At 39.1% G+C, this 23,366-nt stretch overlaps 1 long non-coding RNA gene across 2 annotated transcripts in view; it reads left to right on the top strand.

The window, feature by feature from the left end:
- LOC118600178 overlaps positions 1-23,366 on the top strand; it is a 93,294-nt gene that overhangs the window by 45,454 nt on the left and 24,474 nt on the right. The window contains exon 3 of one of the 2 annotated variants that reach the window (XR_004949752.1): positions 19,718-20,602. The exons of the other annotated variant lie outside the window; for it this stretch is intronic. This is a non-coding gene — a long non-coding RNA (uncharacterized LOC118600178). Of the gene's footprint in view, positions 1-19,717; positions 20,603-23,366 lie in introns of those variants that run through there. 2 annotated transcript variants of the gene reach the window in all.

Raw genomic sequence — 23,366 nt, 5'->3', positions numbered from 1 at the left:
TGTTTCTCTTAGAGATGATAGCAACCTTTGCTCCACAGCCTTTTCAGTTTGTGTGTAACTTAGGTAATCCAGTGATCAAATAGAGCCTTCTATCATTTTTTACTGTTTGCTGCCATTATTTTTACTATTGCTTTATTATTTTGAACCTCAGAGTAGATGTTGAACTTGAAAACAGAAGAAAATCCATTCATGAACTCTCGTCTGCTGTTGGGTCGCTGCAGCTGTAACTCCTTCACTCGTGCTTTGCTGAATTAGTTTAGACAGGAGGAGTTAACCACATTAACATCTGTCTTCTCTTCACGTTCCAAATGAGAAGAAAAAATTATCAGCCAGAAAAAACTCAAACAGTTAAAAGTTGGTTATTAAATGAAGTATGTTTGAATGCTACATACAATGAACAAAATACAGTAGTAGTTTTTAAACTTCAGCTTTAACTCTGACTGAATTATTCCAAAGTAATGACTGAGGCGTACCCGCTCCTAAATGAACGGAGTAATGAAACTCAGGTGGAAGGATAAAGCTCTGCTCCCAGTCCTCCTTCCAGGCCGGGAGGCTGAGAGTAGAATAAAGTGTTTCCGTTTGATGCCTTTAAATTCCATCTGGAAGACAAAGTCGGGCTTACTGTGAGCGCGGCTGCACGAGCAGATAAGATGCTCCGCTGCCGCCTGCATTCCAGGCAGGGCCGCTGCTAAGCCCAGATTTGAGGAGCTGATGAAAGGATAGAAATGATAACACGGATAATTAGGTCACACGTGGAACCTGAAATAGATTTTGATTTTAATTTAAAAGAAACAGCAGCAAGAAAAAAAAAAAAAACAAAAACAGTAACTATATCCAGAAAAACACAAATGTATTACTTTAAAGAAAACCTATTTACTTTTCTATTAAAATGTTAGTTTTTTTGTTAAAGTTGTACAGGACACATCACATTAAAACAGTTCAAATTTTGTCTGCAAATTGTTTATTTATTCATTTTTTATTAGAACGTGTTTTAGCCTGAATTCTGCTAAAAGCAAAAACTGTTATCAAAAATTAGCTTAGCGACTTAGGGGGAGGGCATACGTTTTTTGTTCCTTTCGTATATTTATTTGAGACCAAAGATAATCACAGATGATTCTATAATCATATTTAACATGAGCTGAGGTCATTAAAGATTTAGTTTATCTCAGTCTTGTTCGGGTCTACAATCTTTTCTCCGGTGTCCTTTGACAGCTCTTTGGTCTTCAACTTGGTGGAGAAGTTACAGTCTGACTGTTTATTTGTTGTTTGGAACTTCATGCTTCGACTGTTGTGAGAGTTTAAAAACCTAAAATACTTTACCCCTTTTTTTATTTTGGGTGGGGTATTTCTTTGTACTAAAAGTCCCACAACTCAGAGCTGAATTCCTAATAAACTCCTGCTGCTCTGCAGAGAGTATGTCCTAGAAAACCAAACTTTTTTTTTTTTTTTTAATTTTGGCTCAGTGTTTTGCAAGTCACAAGTAGGTCTCAAGTTTTTGTCCCCAAGTCTGTGGTCTTGTAGTCCTAATTTGATTGGATGTTGGGCCGACGCCACACACGGATGTAAACAAATAGACAGACGCGAACTTTCTTAAAATACTATTTATTCTTTGAACTTGGGGGAAAATAGCAAGTCTTTCCGAGTCAGAAGGCTGAAGTCAAGTCACAAGTTATTGATGTTCAAGTCAGGTCAAAAATCATCAAATTCACGACTCAAGTCTGACTCGAGTCCGAGTCATGTGACCCGAGTCCGCACCTTACTGATGTCTGTTTTGAGAGGTTTATGGCACTCTGTCAAAATGTTTAACTGGGTAAATATGCTAACACAGTTAGCATGTTAGCAATGCTTGACCTGTTTTTTAATTTTTTTTTATGTTACTAACATTTAAGGTTGGGGTTCAGCAACGCTAGTTTCAGAAGTATCAATCTGCTTTTAAACGTATTGCAAATGGGAGTTACAGGTATAGCGGCTAACGTTCTAACGTGGCTAATGTGTAGCGTGTTACGAACATGTTCTAGAATTACAGTGAACACAGTTGAAAAGGTCTGACAGACTAATGGACTCATATCTGTCTCTTTTGTCTTGCTTAACGCTCCTTAAAGTTCGGAGTGACATACAGTCAAAATCCGGTGTACGTGGTAACTGCCTTTTGATTTACTCGACTGATGGTTTTTAGACCCATTTTTGTTTGAAGACATGAAAGTGGATCTCTGTTGTGATCTCTGCAGATCATCTTAGTGACCCTCCACTGACCTTTGACCTCTCTCCTTAAAGCTTTGCTGAACCACAATGATTAGATTGAAAAGATTGTTGTTTTGCTGCATTTTTGAAGATGATTTTTTTACGTTTTCTCTTAAAGGTTGCTCCCTAAGCAGACTTGTTTTTGCTGTGGGTGGAGCGTTGTCATTAAAATGTCCTCAGAGGTTTTCTTCTTGGGACATCCCAGGTGAAACGCTGCCCACCCACAGAGTCCATTCCTGTATGCATCTCAGGATCTCCACATGTAAACAGCCTCCCTGCGGGGGGGAGGCGGACACGACAAACGCGCTACTCCAACTGACAAAGCCATACACCACTGATGAATGCGGGTGCAGATTGTAAGAGCCGCTTCGGCTTTATCGCACTGGACAAACAGCGATGAGTTATTGGGAGGATTATGAATAACTTTTTTCAGCAGTGGAAAAAAAAAAAAAAAAGAAGAGGGCAAGACGGAGTCATCAGAGGTCCCTGAAATAGCAGCAGTCTGAGAATGAGGCGGAGAAGGTGAAGGAGCTGCTTCAGAAAACTTTCATTGGATTCACTCGGTTCAGCTTCCTCCAGTGTTGAAACAGTGTTTTGCTTTAATAAGCCGTCTTTTGTGCGATGTTTATTGTGAATGTTTTGCTTGAGACGCTCTGCATGTGCCTGTTTACTTTGGCTGTAGTGGCAACTTGACCTTTTTTTGTTTTCGGGTCTTATCGGTTCTTCAGTCCCACACTTGTGCTGTGATGTAATAATTCGCTTGTTTGAGTCACCAGAAACGAGCGAGTCCATCCGACATTTGTCCAAAAAACATTGAAAATTTGAACACAACTGTTATTAATTTTTGCTCTACACAGACAGCTTTATGCGGTTCCCATGGCTCGACTGCAACAGGGCAGTGGGCGGTTCCCAGGGTGCCCCTTTACCATTTTTTTTTTTGTTTTGGACCAGAGGCTCATGGGAAAGCTGTTTTGAGACCTCTTCCTGTCAAAAGCAGAGGCAGCAGTTTGTTAGCAGGTGCAGTGCGCGCAGAAAAAATTTAAAATCCCCATATTTTACCTCGCTAATAATAGTTTGAATATATTCTTTTGTTTATTTGGTTTTGGCCTGTGTGTAGGAGGAAGTCCAGGGTTACAGGCTTTCCTCTGTGGACTCATTCATCACATGAAGCTTCAAGACACAACTGCAGCATAAAGACACATCTTCAAGTTTTAACTGTCAGCAGCTGTGTGGCAAGATATACTCTTTATTATTCAAAAACTTTGTTGGAATATGTTCGTATTTTGATCATGATGATACCATTAGAGAAACAGAGAAATAAATGGCATTTGTTATTGTAAATTCTATTTAAATTACACATTTTTGCTTAAATTATTGCTTGTTCATTACCTGATTGTGAATAAGGCCTTCTTTTAGTGATTTCTTAAATTAATTTAGTATTATTATTGTTGTATTTTGTCTAAGAGTGAGGGACATGCACTTGTGGGATCAGTACCACTTGAGATCAAACACTCAAGCCCCAGCCCAACCAGAAAATTAGTTATTATATGGGTTTGCTTATACACCTATGCAGCTATTTTGGTCCATTCTTCCATGCAGATCTTCTCAAGAGCTGTGATGTTTAGTGCCATATAGACTTTCATCTCCCTCCACAGTTTCTCTATTGAGTTGAGGTCCAGAGAGTTGCAAGAACACTCCAAGACCTTTCACTATTCATGGCCCCATCCATCCTCTCCTTCTTATGGATTAGCCATCTTGTCCCCTTTGCCAAAAACCATGATGTTCCCACCCCCGTGCTTCACACAGTGGGAATGGTGTTCTTTGGATTTAACATTGCGAGTGTTGTTTATACCAAACGATTTAATGTCATCTGACCACTTCTCCTCATCCTTCGCTGGACCATTCAGATGGTCTCTGGAGAACTTTAAACAGGCCTGGACATGTGCTGTCTTAACTCTTGTTCAATCTTATGGGGTCCAGATGACCCTAGCCTTACATTGATGTGTTATCCATGACAAATGTGGAAAAAGATGGACAGGATTTCATGTCTCCCACAGACACCAGTTTTGTGGGGTCCAGATGACCCTACTCCCAACGTCAACATACCTAGTGTAGCACTAGAGTTAAGCACCGTGACATTTTGAGAAATGCAGAACTTGTCACTAATAATAATCTTTATTATGGTGGTCCCATCTCCTCTCAGGTCATTGACTAGTTCCTCTGTAGTTCTGTGCTGTTTTCTCTTCTTTGTAAGGATCATTTGTCTCCCACCAGGTGAAATCTTTCATGGAGCTCCAGGTGGAAGGACATTGGTTGTGATCTTAAAAAATCTTATTTTGCTAATAATCACTTTCACAAGTGATCTCTTCTCTCCAAGTAGCTTGCTTATTCTAGATCTTGTCCCTGGTGTCCTTCGACAGCTCATTGGTCTCGGTGGACAGGTTGCAGTCTGACTGTTTAAGGGTTTAAACAGGTGTCTTTAGACAGATAACCAGTTCAAACAGGTGACTTTAATACAAGTAACGAGTGGAGGATATAAGGGGAAGCTTCTTGAAGAAATAACAGGTCTGTGAGGGAAAGAACTCTTGATTGTTTGTAGGAAATACTTATTTTCTGCTCCTTATTACTAATAGTTTGGTTAAAATCAAAGAATGTGATTCCCTAGCTTCTTTTTTAATATTTTGTTGTGCACAGTTGAGCTTATCTATGATGAACATTACAGACCAAACTCATGGGCCAACTTCCAGAGTCAACGACTGCCCCCTTTGGTGTCCAGACTGACAGAAATTGAGAAAGTCCCGTCTTTAGAGCGAGGACCCATGTGACTGAGACTGGGCTTCTCTGTGATTCCCACACAGTCTGACGTGACTGGAGCTGAATCCACGCCATCGCATTCTTAAGAGGCCTCTGTCTGCAAACCTCCCTTTCATGAGCTCGCAGCGGGGACCGTTTTATGCCGATGATGAGCATGGCACCACCACACAGCATCCCTATCCACTCGCATATGTTCAAAATACTTCTCCAGGACATCTAAGAGAGCATGTGGATGTTTGTTTCAATGTTCTCAGGGTAGGAGAGACTGGTCATTTCTCAGTACTGCCATGATGATCAGGGGAAACTGGACTAGGAGAATAAATGGGCTTTAGCTTTCAGTAATGGAGGAGATCCTCATTTTTCTTTTCATTTTGGAAACACGTATTTTCCCGCGATTATTTCAATGAATATACAATTCTTACTTTGCATCAAGGATCTGACATCCATTAAAGTCCCCTATGACAATTTTATTGGTTAAAAAATAAAAAAGCATTCCCAGTAGTGTCTTAATTATGATTATGAATTTTTTAACCACAATCTGACAAATTAAATGTCTTAAAAAGCTATTTTTCATGTTAATCTGAAGCCTCTGCTTCCAAAATCTCCGCTGAGGGGGCGTGGCTTTGGAAGCTGAGTTGAGTAGCCCCGCCCCCGATCCCCCTGTCTGATTATGATAGCTCTGCGTACATCTTCACCGGTGCTACATAAAAACATCCATCAATCTGGGTAATGTCCAGCCGTATGGTTCTGATCCGGATGTCAGCTGGACGAGGAAGTGAAAATCTTCATGGACAGAACTTCCTCCAAAATCCTGATTCTTTCTCCTTCCAGTTCACCAAAGACTCTTTTAGCTAATTCTCCAATGTTTATTACTTGGCATTTTTATGTAGCAGCTCAGCTATTTATCTATAACTGGAATCATCAGAATGGAGCAGAACTTGTAGGTCACAATCTTTTTTCAATTGCCTTTTTTATCTGCTCCTGATTCACAACTATGCTCAGAAATGCAGTTTAAGGCTAATTTTTTATCTGCGCGTCCTCCGTTGTGAGAAGAATGCCACAAGAACATGTTCAGAAACCAACACATTCTCATCGCCAAGTCGTCACATATTGACGTTTAGTTAAGGACCCTTCCGCGTCACTTTTGGGTGTCCTCAGCTTGTTGTTTTCTGACGTGCAACCCTCAGGACACGTTATCGGATGTGCACTGGTCCTCAGGGGGTGTCCAGCACCGGTATCCTAACCTTAACCCAGTACAGGTTTATGTTCAGTTTGCGCCCGCTACCGCGTCTGCTACCAGTTCGGGTCCAATGTCAAGTTAAGGTTAGGGCACTGGGACCAACTTTGAGTACTGGTGCGGTACGCGTCACGTGAATGGACTAGTTCTGGAGGACCCGTGATTTAATAGGCACAGCCATTGCATCTAAAAACAACGACTTAGGGACACTCATGACATCAAAAAGTGACGCGGGGGTTCCTTTACCAAATGAAAATATGTGACGACTTGAGGTTGAGAATGTGTTGATAAAAGGAGACTTTAAAAGAAAAATATCAACTAAAAGAAACACTTTTTAAACAGAGAAGTCTCACCGATGACTAGTATTTTTTTCATTTTGGATCAGGTCCGGTTAAAGGTCTATATAACAGGATACTTGAGTATGCAAACATCAACATTATGTGCTTGAGCAGACTGGAGAGTGTCGTCACGGTTTTTATACCCAGGCGATGTGGAATTTTGGCAGAATATTCTCCCTCTGGCCCTTGGCTCCCCCAGGAGCTCTCGAGAACAGGGACCCTGCTTGTTTCCCATCTGACGGGCCACAAACAGAACCAAAAATGTTTCACCACGCTGTCCAAAGGACCACTCCTTACACTCCTACAACAATTGCTGCTACTACAGCTGTCTGTCCGTCCTGCAGGCCTGTGGCCGCTGTCCCACAATCTGCAGGGGCTTTCCCCACAGTCTGGAGGCTATTTTTGTCCACTTTCCTTCAATCACCACTCCAGCGGTCCCTGGGAGCCCCTCGGCTTGGCAGAAGTCCCACATTTTGTTTTGCTATTTTCTTTTTAATCATTACGGTCTGTTACATAAGCTAAATAACTTGACGAGTCCATTATCAAGAATCCAGATGGGGTTTAACAGCTGCTTCTGTGGTTCTCTACAGTCTAAGGTGGAAACGTGACATTTCCCATACATGTAATACAGCTGTGGATCTAATGGGAGCGTTTCCTTCTCCTGTTTGTGTGTAGCGATGAAACTAGAATGGGTTTGTGTAAATAAAGTACAAGCTAAAATGAGAAGTAACATTTTTCTTAATCTTTAACAAAAACTAAATCAAAAGATAAAGATAAACTGGGCTCAATATCTCATTTAACAGACAAGAAAAGGTCCTGATAACATTTTCAAATAATTCTCTTGCTGTGAGGCCAGAAGGCCCCGGTTCAAATCCCTGGTTGAACCTTTCTGTGTGGAGTTTGCATGTTCTCCCTGTGCATGTGTAGGTTTTCTCAGAGAACTCCCGTCCAAAGAAACGAAAACATGTTACAGTTTGTCCCTGGGTGTGCATTTGTGTCTGTATATGGGGTGACTGTGTCCGGGGTCTAACCCTCTTTGCCAAACAGAAGCCGGGACAGGCTCTGGCAACCGTGACCCAAAAGGGATATAGAATGGATGGATGGACAGACTTTTGATAAAGATCTTTCTCAAGTAGGAAACTTACATGAAACATGGGATCCTGCTGGTCTGAGATCTAGGAATGCATGGCTTGTTTCTTCCTGAAAAATATAGAAACATAATGAACATTTTCGCTCTCCAGACTCAACCTTTAAGTTTCATATAGGCCACCTACGTCTACCGTACAGGTTTGCCTATTTTTTGAAAACAAAGTGCAGATCCGTTTTCTTACTCTTTGAGGATTATTAACTAGGAATAGAAGCTGCAATCCTATATTTCCCTAACATCTGGAGACTTCTGGCAGTATAGGAGTGGCCAAACTAAAAAACTCTGAAGGATCTATACAGGCTTCAAAACAAACTAATCATAGCATGAAAATGACAAACTCACCAATAATCTAATTTTTAAAGTCAATTGGATTCTTCTCAGACATGAACTTAATATGAATATGTAAACTGACTCATTTATTTGACCACAATTGTTTTTTCTCTTTGATTTAATGGAATGTGAGGTCATCTGTTTGACAGCTGAAACTAGACATGTGAGGACAAAGATTGTGTTTACATGTTGAGCATATTTTTAGACAAACTATTTTTCATAGTAAAATGTCATAAATAACTAACAGACAGTTGTATTCTTGTGGTTTTAGGTCATTAGATTCCCTGTGTCTCACTGAACTCCAGAAGTGGAACTCTTGGATTGTTAAAGGGATGGTTTTGTCCAAATCACCCAGGAGAGTTTGATCAAGTTCAGAGTTCAAAGATCCAAAATGGAGAAAGACATTTTGCAGTTTCATTCATGAACCAGTGTCATAGAACCATATGTATTCATACATTTTCATGCTCTAATGCTCAGAAAGTATCTTTTTGATGTCAAGAATACCTATTTCATATTTTGTCAAAAAATAAGATTTTATGATCAAACAAATTATATTTTGGCCCCAAAATGATCATGTGGCATCATGATCCGTTCAGGCACACACTAAAAATAGGGGACTCAAACCAAGTGGAGATGTGGTTCCAAATTTTAAAAAGATTATGCATTATACATAGTTCTAAACCCTGGAAGCAGGAAGAGCTACCTCAGACCCATTTTTATAGGCAGCTAGGTGCTTGTTAGCACCTGGGTTGGAGTGACTACACTAATGCATCAGCCTAATTAGCTCATCCTGGCATGAAAGCTGATTCAGTCTTTGAACTGTTCTGATGTAATTTAGTAAAAGTCCGGCCAGCAAGGCCAAGTGAGCTCCATATGGTTTAAAAGTGGGCAGAAAATGTGGCCTCAAATGGGTTTGTCCACATTGGCTTAAGTGGGGACTCAGTGAGTCTGTAACCACTGTATACCACTGTAACCATTTTGGTTACAGTGGTATAATAAAAAGAGGAAGCACACACTGATAGGAATGATCTGCCTTTCAGAGGACTGTGTGAACTGATGACACAAAGATGGACTTTGGTTGTGTTATTCTTGCTCAGTGTCTGTGTTAATTGGGCTTTTGATGAATGTTGTTAACCTGACAGTCGAGCACTATAGCCACTCCCCCAATCAAAGTATTATGTCACTGATCTTTTAATGCCAAAGCTGTTCTTCCAGCCGACCCTTCGAGAGTCGCACATTCACTTCCTGCAGACTCAACAAGGAAAAGGTCTGAGAGCTGAATGAAACTCCGAGCCATAACAGTCACGGGTCAGAAGACTTACAATCCTGCAGCTCAGAGTTGGGGAGTGACGCCAGCAAAGATTTTGGTATTTTTAGTGCAGGAACACGGCGTGATCCAGCCCTCCGTCTCTGGTCCTCTTGGGGGTCTGGGGATGGGAGAGGAATATGGGATACTGTGTTCCCAGACCGGGATCCGGGGCAGGAAACCTCCCCTAAATTTCTTGGCCATCCTGGCTGCTGCGTTGAAGTGTGTCTGGCACTGGCCTGAACCCCTCCACCCCCAACCCACCCATTCACTGACCTTTAAAAACCTCAGCCCGTCTGCTCTCTGCTGTGACCTTCACTCCGTTTCAGAAAACCAACAGAGTAAAAGTCAAAAACAAACGAGTAATAAGTTGTGTTCTCTTAGGTTTGTCATATTTATGAAGATGATTTTTGGAACCAACACTTTCAGAATTTTTATCTTCTTGATTTGTTTCAGGGAAGATAAAATTCTGCTTTTTCAATCCAATTTACAGATTTCAGAGCATCATCTCTTAAATTCTCGTTTGGCCATTTTTTTGGATTATTTGTTAAATGACATGAGAATCGTGAAACCAGCGCATAGTTTATTGAGAGCGGCCTTGAAGACGAGAAGAAATGTGTGGTTTGTCTGGATTTCTGAAATCTGTCTGGAATTTATTCCTTCATGACAGAGATCTATATCCAGCAGACAAAATCACAGAGGGGTACGGTGATATTGGAATTTACCAATTCCTATGAGGTTAGAGGATGTCCAATTGAAAACCAGGGCAAAAATGTTTGTATGTGAGGAATTAAAAATGAGATGACTATGGTAGACTCTGATCATGGGTAGTGAAGCCCACGTCACACCAAGTCCAGGTCTCCTGCACCTAGAACCCCTCTGCCCTCAGACCCATAGAATGTCTCTTTTCCACATATTCTTAGGAGGAGTTTTGGGATATCTTCACCTCCTTTGTGCTCTGGCTTCAGACTGGCATTTCTTCTGCTTGTCTTTGCTATTCTGAGACTGTGGTACTTCCTAATATTGTATATTCTACCTCTTCTGGCCACTCACACTTTATTAGGAATTTCACTAAAATAAAAATAAAAACATTTATTTAACAATACATTTCACCAAGGTTCTTCATTTCATTTCATTTCACGTTTATTTAACCTACAATAAATGATCTTAAAGGGGTCATACCGTGATTTTCATAAGCCTTTCAGTGAACTATATCCATAAATATGATCATATATTTCCTTTAGAACACAAATTATGAATGAAATATGAGTTATTTTTGTGAACTTTTATACCCTAAGTATAACAACTCGATCTCTGAGGCTCCGCCTTTCACTCTTTGAGGATGCCGCCCACTTTATGAGGTCAGCCTGGAGTCGTCCTCGTGTTACACATAAAAAAAGTAGTCAATTTTTTTCTATTGATGTACATACAGTGCTGTGCTGGTGTTTATCCCCAAATTTGGTAAAGACACAATGGTGATGCTAATGGGTTCATTTTGTGGTGAAATTTGGTCAAAAAATACAAACAACATTAGATGAACATTAAAGGATTAATGATGAAAACATTGTTTTGATTATCACTGGCTGTGAATGTTTCTGTTCTCTTTGAAGGAACATTAATCTCCGTATCAAAAATCCTTTTCACGCATACCTTTCTGTGTTCAATAATCCATATTCAAACCAGTCTTCTCCCTATCTCCACCAAGAAATAGTCTGCTCCTTTTCTCCACCAGGAAATAGTCTGCTCCCTTTCTCCTCCAGGAGAGGGGGATTTTCAAAGCAACCTGATCACCACCAGCTTCGAGGAGAAACTGTTTGTGTTAGCCTGGGGGTGGAGCATACTCTTCCTGGAGGGGGCGGTTCTCAAGTTGTGATGTAAGCGTGTGAGGACCCGCTTGTTTTCGTGGGTATGGGAGGGGCTGCTGTTTAGAGACAGGTTTTTAGAACGTTACTCAGAAATGCATGAAATGATCAAAATCCCGATTTGGGGTTCTTTATAGTGAGGAATGAACAGTAAAATACACTTAAAAGCTCAAAAAGTTAATTTTGTTTTTTAAAGTGACCCCTTTAAATCATGAAATTAAGAAACGAAAAACTTATTTAAATTAGGATCAGCTGTCTCTCAAACAAACTGACATCAAATTCCTTCACATAAACCAGAAAAACAAATCCCTGTTTTGTTCAAAATGAAGGAGGGGGTGTGACTAAGATGGCGTCCTCCAGAGCCGTGGTGAGTACGGTTTTGTATGTGCATGTATGCTGAAAAAAGTTCATGAACATTTCAGCTGTACGGCCCACCAAGCAGTCTACGACCTTGATTTGTTTTGCAGGACACCTGCATTTATCCGTTTTTGCTGTCATATCCACTCATAAGGACACACAGTGCAGTCTCTTTAAGTGTCCAGACTATACCATTTGCAACTACATATTTGATAGTTCTAAATCCCCCACCTTGTACTGGCTGTTTCTGTGGGTTTCTTGTACTCACCCCTAAAAAAATCTGTTGATGCTGAATTGGACAAATGAATGAAATTTCCGAACAACCCTCACATGTTGGTAAAACACAGACTCTAGCATTGTGACTGGAGGTTTAAAGCAACAACTGCATTAACTTCTCAGACCTGCTGACATTATGACGGTAAGGATCAGCTTCAGCTGAAAGACAAGCATCACAAGCAAAGAAAGGATTAGATACACAACCACAAACGGAGCTGTGAAGCGTGTGCACCATAATTAAGTTTCATGCTCACTGCGTCCTTCTGAAGTCGTGTAGTAAAGCGATCACTTGAAAAGAAAGCTATTAGTGAAGTTCTCTGCTGATCTGTCCACTATGTCGTAGGAAATCAGGGATTTGGGAGGCAGCGGGATCTGTGGACTCACTACACTGTCACAATATGAGCAGCAATAAAGGGGCAACATAGTTTGTGTGTACATCTTTTTGTTGCTGTAGGCGCTTTCTGTGACATCACTTTTAAGGCAGACGATCAGGCCATGGAAGACTAGGAGGACAGTCAGCCAGTAACTAATAATGACATGCCGTAGAGTTTTTTCACTCAGGCAGTCCTTTAGTAGTAAGTCAGAAGGAATGCCAATGGAAAGTGAAAGGGTGTGATGGATATTTGCAACATTCCCAAATTGGAACTCCGTCTTCCAGATCAGGTTTGTCTGAAGAGTCTGGGAATACCAGGACTGACTTGTCAAAGTTAAGTTTAATCAGCACATTGTGCCGTGATCAGCTTGGAGATGCTCTCTACTCTCGAATAACCACACAAACTGGATTGAGACAAATACTGGTTCAAGAACGGGACACCATTCCACATCATCTTTGGTCTATTTGGTTCTATAAAAGTACCAGAAGTCAACAGCAAAAGAGGCGGTTTGTGTTTGGCACAGGAGGTTTAGTGCAAAGATGATGTAACGCCATCTATAATTAAATTTCATAAAGTTGCATTTTTTTCCCCATGGAATGGAGACTATTTTCTCATTGACAGACTATGATATTATGTAGAAAATATGATTTTTTTTTTAGTTGACTTGTGTCCTGATTGAATCCAGCCTCCTCGCTTCACTGTCATGCTCTGAGCTCGAACGGCTGTCATGAAGTGAAGTGATGCAGAATCAGAGAAAACAAACACCCAAGCGGCACATTAATCAAAGACACAACTGTTGCTTTTCCCTTCCATCTTCCCAGAACCAGCAGCAGAACACATCATTCTGATGGATGCAAGGCCAAAAAATGTTATTGGAGGAACAACAAACAAAAAGATTTTTTTTGAGCAGCAAACATGGAAGGAACGTTGTTGTTGAGGTACAGTTCATGCCCGGAGCTACTGGGTGGAGTCCATGATGCTCCATGTGGGTTCAAGTCTTCAGGAAATCTCATTTCTACTGTGTGAATGGTATTGTACAGATGGAACATCATTTTTATTAATCTGGTTGAGTCAAGGTTTTCATAAATAACAATAGTCCGTGTTAGGAAACTTTTTCCAAGAGGACCTGGTGGCGGGCAAGGTGGCGGCTGAAAATCATTAGCCGGAAGCAGAAATTCCACAACATTTCAGACTAGTAGTTTTAGTGTTCAGGATTACTTTAAAATGTGTCAACAGAGGGTAAACACTTTATTAACAGGTTCAGATTTGTAAAGCTGTTAAGACTCTTACATTGGAGCTTTAGCTCCACACCAGTTTTTATGATTGACCACAGTTAGCTTGTGCTAACCTCTTTACACCATCAATGTGAATCCGCGGTCGCGGAGAAAAGCGGTTTCGCAGCAATATAAAATTACTTTATTTTAGTGATGTGTGATATGTCTGTGAAAATCTGCTTTAAAGTGTTGCTTACCAACCCTAAACCGCTTTGGGATCAGATAATTCACATTAATTGTGTAAGGCAAGAGTGTCAAACTCAATCACAATCACACAAGGGGACAACATCCAAAACACACTTTAGGTCGTGGGCCGAACAAGATAAAAATGAAATGAACACTCTAAAACTACATTTTAAAACTTTAAAACCGTAACCTTTTAACATAATTATGAACTAGATATATAGCATTACCTGTGATAATGCTAGTGTGAATGCTGTAAGATGAATTTGGCCGCGGAAGATGCTGAAATTGATAGCTAAAAATGCTGAAACTGAGAGCTGAAATCACTGAAGCTCAAAGCCAGCTAAAATATTAGCTAAATGCCAAATTAGCCTAAAAAACAAAAAAAAAGAAAAAAAACTTAGGGTCAGTCAAAACAGCTAGCATGTAGCTGAAAAAATAGCTAAACTTCAAAATAGGCTAAAATACTGAAAAAAAGCCAAAATTAGCCAAAACAGCTAGCATGTTGCTAAAATATTAGCTAAACTCCAAACAGGCTAAAAAAATCTTGGTAAATCCCAAAATAGTCCAAAAAGCTAGCAGAATGTCAATTGTTAAATCTTCAAAACCCTAACTTTTAAACATAATTATGAATGATAAAAAGGCAGGTTCAAAGCTTAAAAAGCAAAAACGTATCTGTTAGGGTCGCCGGTTAGATTGGTGTTTTTCGACCAAAAACAAGAGTACTGTTCAACCAAAATGGATCTTTTTTGGAGTGGTTTCATCTATTTGGAGCATCAAATTACCCTCATAAACAAAAACACAGACAACATAGTGTCTAACAATTCTACCAACTAAAAACTATGATATTACAAGAAAAAGAAAACATGATTATATTATATATCAAGAAAGTTTATTATAATATGATAAACTAACAAACTCAAAGATTTTGAATAAATAAAAATATATTTCCTTAATAGAAAAAAATGATTTTAAAAAGAACATAGAGATGCTTGATGAAGGTGTAAACATGTTTTATATTCATTTTTAGAATTCGGACATAGCCTGTGTACACAAAGAGATCATGGGATATGAGTGGAGGCTTACTTCTGTGTGGCTTACTCTTTACAATCTCAAGATGAAAAGTGACTTGCGTATTTGGTAGGTTTCCTCCAAACTCAGAGCCAGGACCATAGAGTTGATCCTATTGACCAATTTTACCAGATCTTTGGATTAAGTTCATTTTCTGATTAGCAGCCAATTAGAGATCTGAAGTTTCTGTGTGTTTGCTTTTCACTGAGGAAAGAAAAGTTGTTCTGAGTGTTTAAGACTAAAGACATTCATTCATTTGAAACATTTTCGCATTTCTCTGCTAATTTTACGCAAACTGAATAAATTTGTAATATTTGGTGGGGATATTGACTTCAGTCCAGTTTACCTGGAAAGAATGATTTTTTTTTCCTGGTTACCAATAAAGTTGTGATAAATCTGGTCGTGCTCAGCTGATAAGCAATTAAAAGGGATGAAAGTAGATAAAACTTCGAAAAAAAACATGATGCTCAGATTCTCTGTTGATAAAACATGTTACACCAATTTATATCTAAATGTAGGCTCTTTGGAAGTTTATTTACTGAAGTCAACAAAGTTTCATATATAAAAAAATGACACAGAAGCTGTATCTTATATAAAATCCAGTTAGATTGCTTTATGTTTTCAGGTAAATAAGTTGTTTTTGTCAATAATTTTACATGTATTTTTCATGAAAACGTTGTTACTTTGGCTTGATTGCAAAAAAAATACTTCTACCATGATTTTTGGAGAATAAATTGCAGCACAGTTTAAGTCACAGGAGTCAAACATGCCTAACAGAAGACAACAGCATTGTTTGAAAATTTAGGAAAAAAGTGTGATGTCTTTGAACAAATGTATCGTCCCCGGCCCAATGCTGCGTTCACACCAAAACACAATTCACAAGTCAAATTCGTTTCCGCTCATCACTTCTAAGCATTGACTGTAGATCTCATTCATAATGCATAGAAGACATGGATGTCCAGCTTTAGTCCGAGGACGGGAAAAATATAACAAACAATAATAATGTCTCAATGCAAATAAGAAAAATGTCATAAAGTTCAGGAGGAGAAACGATCAAATTCTCCTCCATGTTAGTTTTAAATTATCCTTCTTCTGTGTTGCTGTTAGTAGCAAATACTGATGCACACGCCTACAGCGCCCTCTAGCTGTTGTTAGTGGGAAACAACTGCTAAAGGGCAACCAATTTTTGGTGGGAATATAGCGAATTTATGAGCGTGTTTATGTTTTTAAAAAAATCACATATAAGTCGCTCCGACCAAACTGCAAAAAATACTCGAGGAAAATACAACATTTTTTCTGTTTAATGTCAGAAAGCTCTTCTCTTTACAAGAATGATGGAAACGTTTCATTTAGCGCGATTCTTTGAGATGTGGTCACTTTTCAGGGGAATTTATATTTTTAGACCAATGAACCACAACAGGGAATATTCTTTTTCCAAAGCTAAATATCATGGCCATTTTTAATCCGATCCCTCCCCAAACCCTTTCTGCTCCTCGTCTCCCTCCCTTTCCGAGCCAGGCCAAAGTCCTGCCGCTTCACAGTTCAGAGGTTTCGTTCGAGTCGTCCAACCGCATCTAGAGTGTCTGGCGTTTTCTGTGCTTGTCTCAGAATTAGAAGAGAAATCACAAAAGAAAAGAGCAAAAGAGATAAGATGTTTCAGCAAACGTGTCAGCGTGCCTCTCCGATTTTTCCTTTTCCATATAAATGTTGCAGCATACATAACAGTGTTCCAAATGCACTTAGTTTTTCATGGGATTGTCGTTGATGAAGTCATGGTTTTTATACCCTGCAGACTCTCACTGTCCTCCTGATGTGATCCTCTGCCTTTAAAAAAGAATACACATCCAATGACATCAGCTACAATATAAACACCTCAGTTTATTCAATATTATCAGTGTGATATTAGTCTCTTGTATCTTTTTTCTTAACTAATCTTTAAAAACAGATTTCAATTCATCCACATTGGTGGGAAATAACACACAGAGCACAGAGTTTAGTACAAAATAAAGAAAAAACTAAAAAAAAAAAGTGTTTATTTTCTGCTTAGCAGTGGTGAATTATGAAAAGTTTGAAACTCTCAGACAACAAAATTTATGTTGACGGAACCACAGATGAATACAGATCCCAATGAGTGCATGGAATATGAACTACAGTGTTCCCCAGCCTATTCCTTTTTCTTTATCGAAGGTTTTTACATATTCCCAGATTTTTTTTCCGGTTCATCACAAAGATTACAACAACCTAAGACGCTTGACTGAAAATTTTGTCTGTGTGAGATCATCACACCCTCCTCTCTTTATCCCCTGCATGGAGAAATGGCATCAGCTGACTCAGAAGCTGATGAAAAAAATCCTAAATGCATCTGAAGATAATCGCGGACCGGAGTAGGTGTGTGTTATTTTATAAAGGAGGAAGTGTGCTCCTGGTTTTAAGGTACAGAGAGACAGAGTGACACTCGTCATAAAGTAGACCTAAACTGTCGCTACTTTTGTTCTAAATAATAATAATAAAAAACTGTTTAATAAATGTTTAACAAAGCATGATCATGTGTTTTTGATGACTATGGATCAGTCGCAGGAGTGGGGGTTCTCTGTATTCGCGCATTCAGCCTATTCGCAGATCTCTCCTTTCCCTCCCCCCGCGAATACTCTTCATAGTTTAATTTGAACATAAAAGCACAGAGGATATTTACAAACACTTCAGTGTCTCTGAGTTTTATTAGTTTACTGAAAGGTGTTAACACACCCTATCAAAGAGGGCCCTCAGGTGGCTCACATGTAACATTAAAGTTGTAGAGTTCTGCACCCATAACAATACTCATGATACACTTACTACATGCTCGACATTGGTACATTTCACTTTTAGTACGTCCTTTGATGTAGCTGTTCAAACCTCAAGAAGACCAAAATACACACCTGCGCTTCTTTTAAGATGCTACCAATACTCTCTACAACCTTTCATCATCGTGGACAACCCAAAAACCTGCAGTACCTGTATGGGTCGAACCCAGGGGCGGACTTATCGTCTACCTCTGCTTCACCAACAGAAACCGCAGAAATCCTGCAAGTGAAATATTGATAAACCGTAAATCGAACTAAGGAACTTTCAAACATTTGTAACATTATCAATAAACATTCAGCTTAAATTTTCATATCCATGGATGCTATGACCAAAATGAGTTTAGTCGGTCTGCTGCTCATGATCAACTTAAATCTCATAAATTTACGAGAAAAAGTTGTACATTTACTACTTTAAATCTTGTAATATAGCTTTTTCTTTTTGAGTGGCCCTAATACTATGTATTATTCTTATATATTTTTTTCACAGAGGCAAAAAGGGAAAGAAAAATCAAGAGGGAGTGGGGCGGGGGCAAAAAAATGATCATTTTGAGATTATTTTTTTTTTTTTTTTTTTTGTCAATTGACGGCATTCCATAGTGAACAGTTTTGTTCCATCTTTTAAGTATTTTTTTTTTCCTTAGTAAAACTATAATTATTCATAGAACCACTGCAGAGGGCCCCATGGTGTCGCTCGCCTGGGGCCCCCAAACTGCGATAATGCTAGTGTGAATGCTGTAAACTGAATTTGGGTGTTAAAGCTGATAGCTGAAATCATTGAAGCTGATAGCTAGCTAAAATTGAAGCTAAATACCATATTAGCTTAAAAAACAAAACAAAAAACAAAAAAACAAAAAAAACAACAGGTTAGCCACAACAGATAGTATGTAGCTGAAAAATAGTTATTATTCAAAATATCCTGAAAAAATTGAAAAAAAGCCTATATTAGCTTAAACAGTTAGCTAGCATGTAGCTGAAATATTAGCTAAACTCAAAAATACCCTAAAATCTTAATAAATGCCAAAATTGTCCAAAAATCTAGCAAAATGCCAATTTTTTAATCTTTAAAACCTTAACTTTTGAACATGATTTTGAATAATAAAAAAGACAAGAATATTATTCCAGAATAAATCAACTTAAACATTAAATAACTTTTAATATTTTATTCTCCATAAAAATATATTTGGTCAAAATTATACAAGTTAGAAATGAGCGCAAGATAACATCGGGTCATTATTAACAATAAAATAAAATGATCTGGAGGGCCGGATCCGGCCCCTTGACCTTGACTTTGACATGTGTTTTAGGAGAATAGAAACAACGACAAAAAAGGGTAAAACTCATAAAATCTACCTTGAAGTCCTAAGATCCTGAGAGGACACACGCGTGTACTCGAATACAATTGTTGCTGGATAACATTTTTTCTTGAAATCTAGTTGCTGGAGTTCTGTGAGAATTTTACACCAATTCATATCAATGTTGGATTTTTTTGAAGTGGAAACTATTTGTTAAAGAAAGAAAACAACTATTTTTTCCCTCTTGGCCTTTAGACGGTTGTAATCGCCATTAGTCTGTGGATGCGTCTTCATCACGCAGTCGTCCCAAACGCGGTTATTAATTATATTAGTGTTTCAGATGACATTTGACATTCTTGCTGTTCTTATCTGCAGTAGATCTCTCTCAACGCTCCGACGTCCAGAATGACTGCCTCTCCAGTAAATATAACAAAGAAAGTGAAGAGATAGAACTTTGTGTATTTGTGAACATGTGCGGTAAACACAGACTCACACCCTCATGGGCCTCATCTTTAGTAGACACTTTAAATTCACGGACTTTCCGACAACAAAGAGAACGCAGACCGCATTGATCTGGAGCGGGGAACAGAGAAAAGAAAAAATAAGGGCCTTTGGCTGTCTTTTTCGCTTTGTTTTGAATATGATGTGACACCTATTAAACAAGAACCGCATCTTGCAAGTATCCAAAGCCCTCTTTGTGTATGATGGAGCCGGTGCAAGCTCAGATCTCTGCTGGAACAGCAGACCCATTAATTTTTTTTTTTTACCTTTGCAGATAAACAAGTGCTCGTAAGCTCTCGGGGGGAAAATGGACTTTTGGCAAATAAAAAGAGGATTCTACACATGGTCCCTGTCATGTTACATGAAGTCGCGTCACAGCCAGACGCTCCTGCATCATGTCACTTTCAGATGTTTGAGAGGAGGAATGTGTGTACCTCTGCTCTGTTTATCAACTGTTCCAATGCTAAAGGACTCTGTCAGTTCAAGCGGTGATGTGGATCTGAGATCCCCACCGCCAACACAACTAGACTTTGGAGTTCAACAAGTGTGCTTTTCTTAGAAGCCACCTTTACAGGTGATGTTTTCCTCGAAATATTTTGAAACAAGTCATATTTGGTAGTCTGTTTTATGACTAATGATTCCTTTTCTCGAAAGGCAAAATCTTGACTTTATTCTACCTCGACAGGCTTTAGACTACAGACCATGGATGTTCCACCACTGTTCATGGTTTCTTTTGTGTTTTTTCAGATATATTTACCCCACATACTACTAAATAAATCTGTTCTATTGATAAAAAGCTGCAACAAAGGGAGTCATTCGGAAACCTCAAACGGGTTTAAGTCCCTTGAAGTCATCTTTTGATCTGCTGTAAAAGTGTCCCTATAGTTGCCTTTTAATTATGGTTATAATTAGTCCTGGGAATCAAAGTACCTCACGATACATGGCTTGCGATATTGAGGATATCGCGATAATCGGTAAAAATCATCTCTAACAATTCACAATATATAGAAGAACGCATATTTTCTAGGAAAATATATATCCCCATGTACTTTTTAGCTTGAACACAATGATAATGAACAACATGTGTCTTTAATTTGTCCAACAAATAATGACACTTTAGTGCAACATTGCTGGAATCAGTAATACTATGTCTGTGACACCGATTGAATTGAAATTATTCAGTGTTAGCAATAGTAAACATGAGCAGCAGTGACACTACTTAGTGCTAAATTGTTGTAAACAACAGAACAAATATTAAATAATTTAAGTAGCTGTCAGGCACATTGGTGCTCAAGACCGTCAGTCGTGCATCGACTATCTACCTCCAATGGAACTTCTCACAAAGGAAGATGAATATAACGTTTTACAGCCTCTTCAAATGAAAATAAAATATCGATACTTGGTGAGAACCCATCAATCACAGGACTAAATATTGCGATATATCGCAGTATCGATATTTTGGCACACCCCTAATTATGTTTTTAACCCAAATTGAAAAAAAAAAAACACAGTCCTATTCTCTAAGATATACAGTAGTTTCTGCAGAGCAGCAGGACTTCATTAGATATTCACCACCAACTTGTGAGAGGAAGCTTCCCTTTTCCCATCATTCATCTGTTTAAACTCTCCTGCAGGCTTACAGCCCCTCACAACCCCAACCTGACATTACCTGTGTATCGGAAATGAAGTATTGGAGCCATCCAGCCGTTCAGTTTTGGTCAAGATTCCAGCTCAAATGAGGAAACCAAAGACGTTCATGGATCTGTTTGTCTGCAAGTGGATGCATCAGATGCAGAGAGCTTGTGGCTTCCTGATTGTAGCACCTACGCCACTACAACCTTTTTTTCAATTGCATCTGCTCCTGATTCAGAACGGGACATAGCAGTGGTGCAGCGGTAGGGCGGTCGACTCCTTATTGGAAGATTGCGAGTTTGATTCCCGCCTTGCCCGGACATATAGTGTCCTTGGACAAGACACTGAACCCAACCTTACCCCTGGTGGAAGGTTGGCGCCAGTGTTCAGCAGCAGAGCCGACAACGGTGTGTGAGTGGGAATATAAAGAGTTTTGGGCCTCCAAGGAAAAGTGCTAGTATTTACCATTTACAACAATTTGAATAAAGAAATGCTTAGAAATGCCATTTTAACCTTAATTTTCTTTTTACGTGTCCGCCATCATCATAATATTGCCAGAAAAACATGTTAAAAAACACAATTTTATTAGAGTGAAGCACTTTTTTTATCTCACTGGTGCTGTGAAGGATCTAAGTTTGGGAGAATGTGGGAAAAATGAATAGAAACTACAAGAATTTGTTAAATAAACAAAAGCATGACTGGAAAAAAAAAACTATAAAGCTTAATCTGAGAAATCCTTAACCTAGAAGGATAAGAAGACAAATTGAAGGGTGTCCAACAGACACAATGAGGGAATTCCTTTAGAATAGACAGACATGTCAAGAGCGGATCTAACCAATTCCATGATGATAGATGTCTCACACATTTCCTCAGAAAAAGCAGTCAGACACAGCCATGGACCCATGTGTACAGAAATGGAATATTTTATTGCAGGGACATTCAGACGTATGTGACGTATGTGTTGTGATAAAACTGGACAAATCCAGTATTGATGCTGCATATATTATTTATGTCCTGAACTCGCGGTTTTATACTTCTCTGTAATGAAGCTTTATAACCATATACATAATGAACCGGTTGCTACTTAGTTAAAGTAGAGTTGGTTATGTGGTTTTCTTGATATTTTTTTAGTAGTTAGAGTATCATGACAAAAAGTTGTGTCATGTAGACTTTGTTCATGGATCATAATCAGTGCTTGGCTAAGCTAAAAATTTAGAATTTAAATGTTGGTATATTTTAGAGTTTTGATGTTTAGATATGGCACTACAGTACAAGGAAGTAAAATTCAATATTATATTTTGGTTTCTTAGAACTGTGTTCACCGTTTTGAGAGTTATGCTTCAAAACAAAACAGGGACAAAATGGGCGGGGCTACATGATTAAAACTGTGTCTGAGATCCACTTGAACTTGACTCACTGGTTACTCATTTGCATCTGAATGTGTGTATAAAGATCAAAACTAGAGCATTAAAACGGTCCATTTTGCTCAATCTCAAATGTTTCTAAAGAGCCGTCGCTCCGATTCACACACAGCGGTCTGTCATGCAGCTCTCCAGAGATGCCAAAGCTACCGTAAGGATTACACGGGCCACTTTCTGACTCTAGCACCAGTGTAAACATGGCTTCTGCAGGACGGGATTTCCAAGAACTGACATCATGGAGATTTGTTATTATCAGCTTTATTTGTAATACAGAGGCAAAACGAAACGAGGGGGGGGGTCTGGTCTTTTCACGTGTCATAGTTGGAGCATCTCATCATTCACCACGACAGCATGTTCCCGCAACGTTTCATTGGTTGATTAGGTGTAGGAGAGGAGCATCTTCTCTATACACTTCCTGTCAATGACTAGTGTTGAGTGTGTTTAAATAAGCACATGGATTGTCAATTTTGACATTTTACAATAAGCCTACTTGTTTTTTTTTTTGTTTTTCTTTTTTTATTCTCCTGTTGCCATAGTTTAGAAAATTCTCTAAAGCTTAGTGGTGATAGGGGTGGTGGGCGTCCCCTCCTAGTAACTAGGATCTTTGTGATCTCGGTTTGTTACCGATTTGTGCCAGATGTTTGCAGCTCTTGGTTCAGGGCAGGTCGTCTAAGAGGGTTTATTTTGCAGTCACGGTTTCACAATGAAGCATCAGATCCTGGTCACAAGTCGATCTGGTTCTACTGGAGGATACAGGCTTTCTTTCCCCCTCAACAGTGACCTAATGTGCTAAAACGAATTACCCCATAAGGTGTCTGAATATTCTCTTTGTCACCACTTTTCAATAGCATGAGGATTTTTTTTTTTCTG

This window comes from Oryzias melastigma, linkage group LG19, assembly GCF_002922805.2.
Source record: "Oryzias melastigma strain HK-1 linkage group LG19, ASM292280v2, whole genome shotgun sequence".
In the NCBI taxonomy this organism is placed as follows: Eukaryota; Metazoa; Chordata; class Actinopteri; order Beloniformes; family Adrianichthyidae; genus Oryzias; species Oryzias melastigma.
Note: the sequence above shows the minus strand (reverse complement) of the source record. Positions and strands in the feature narration are given on the sequence as shown.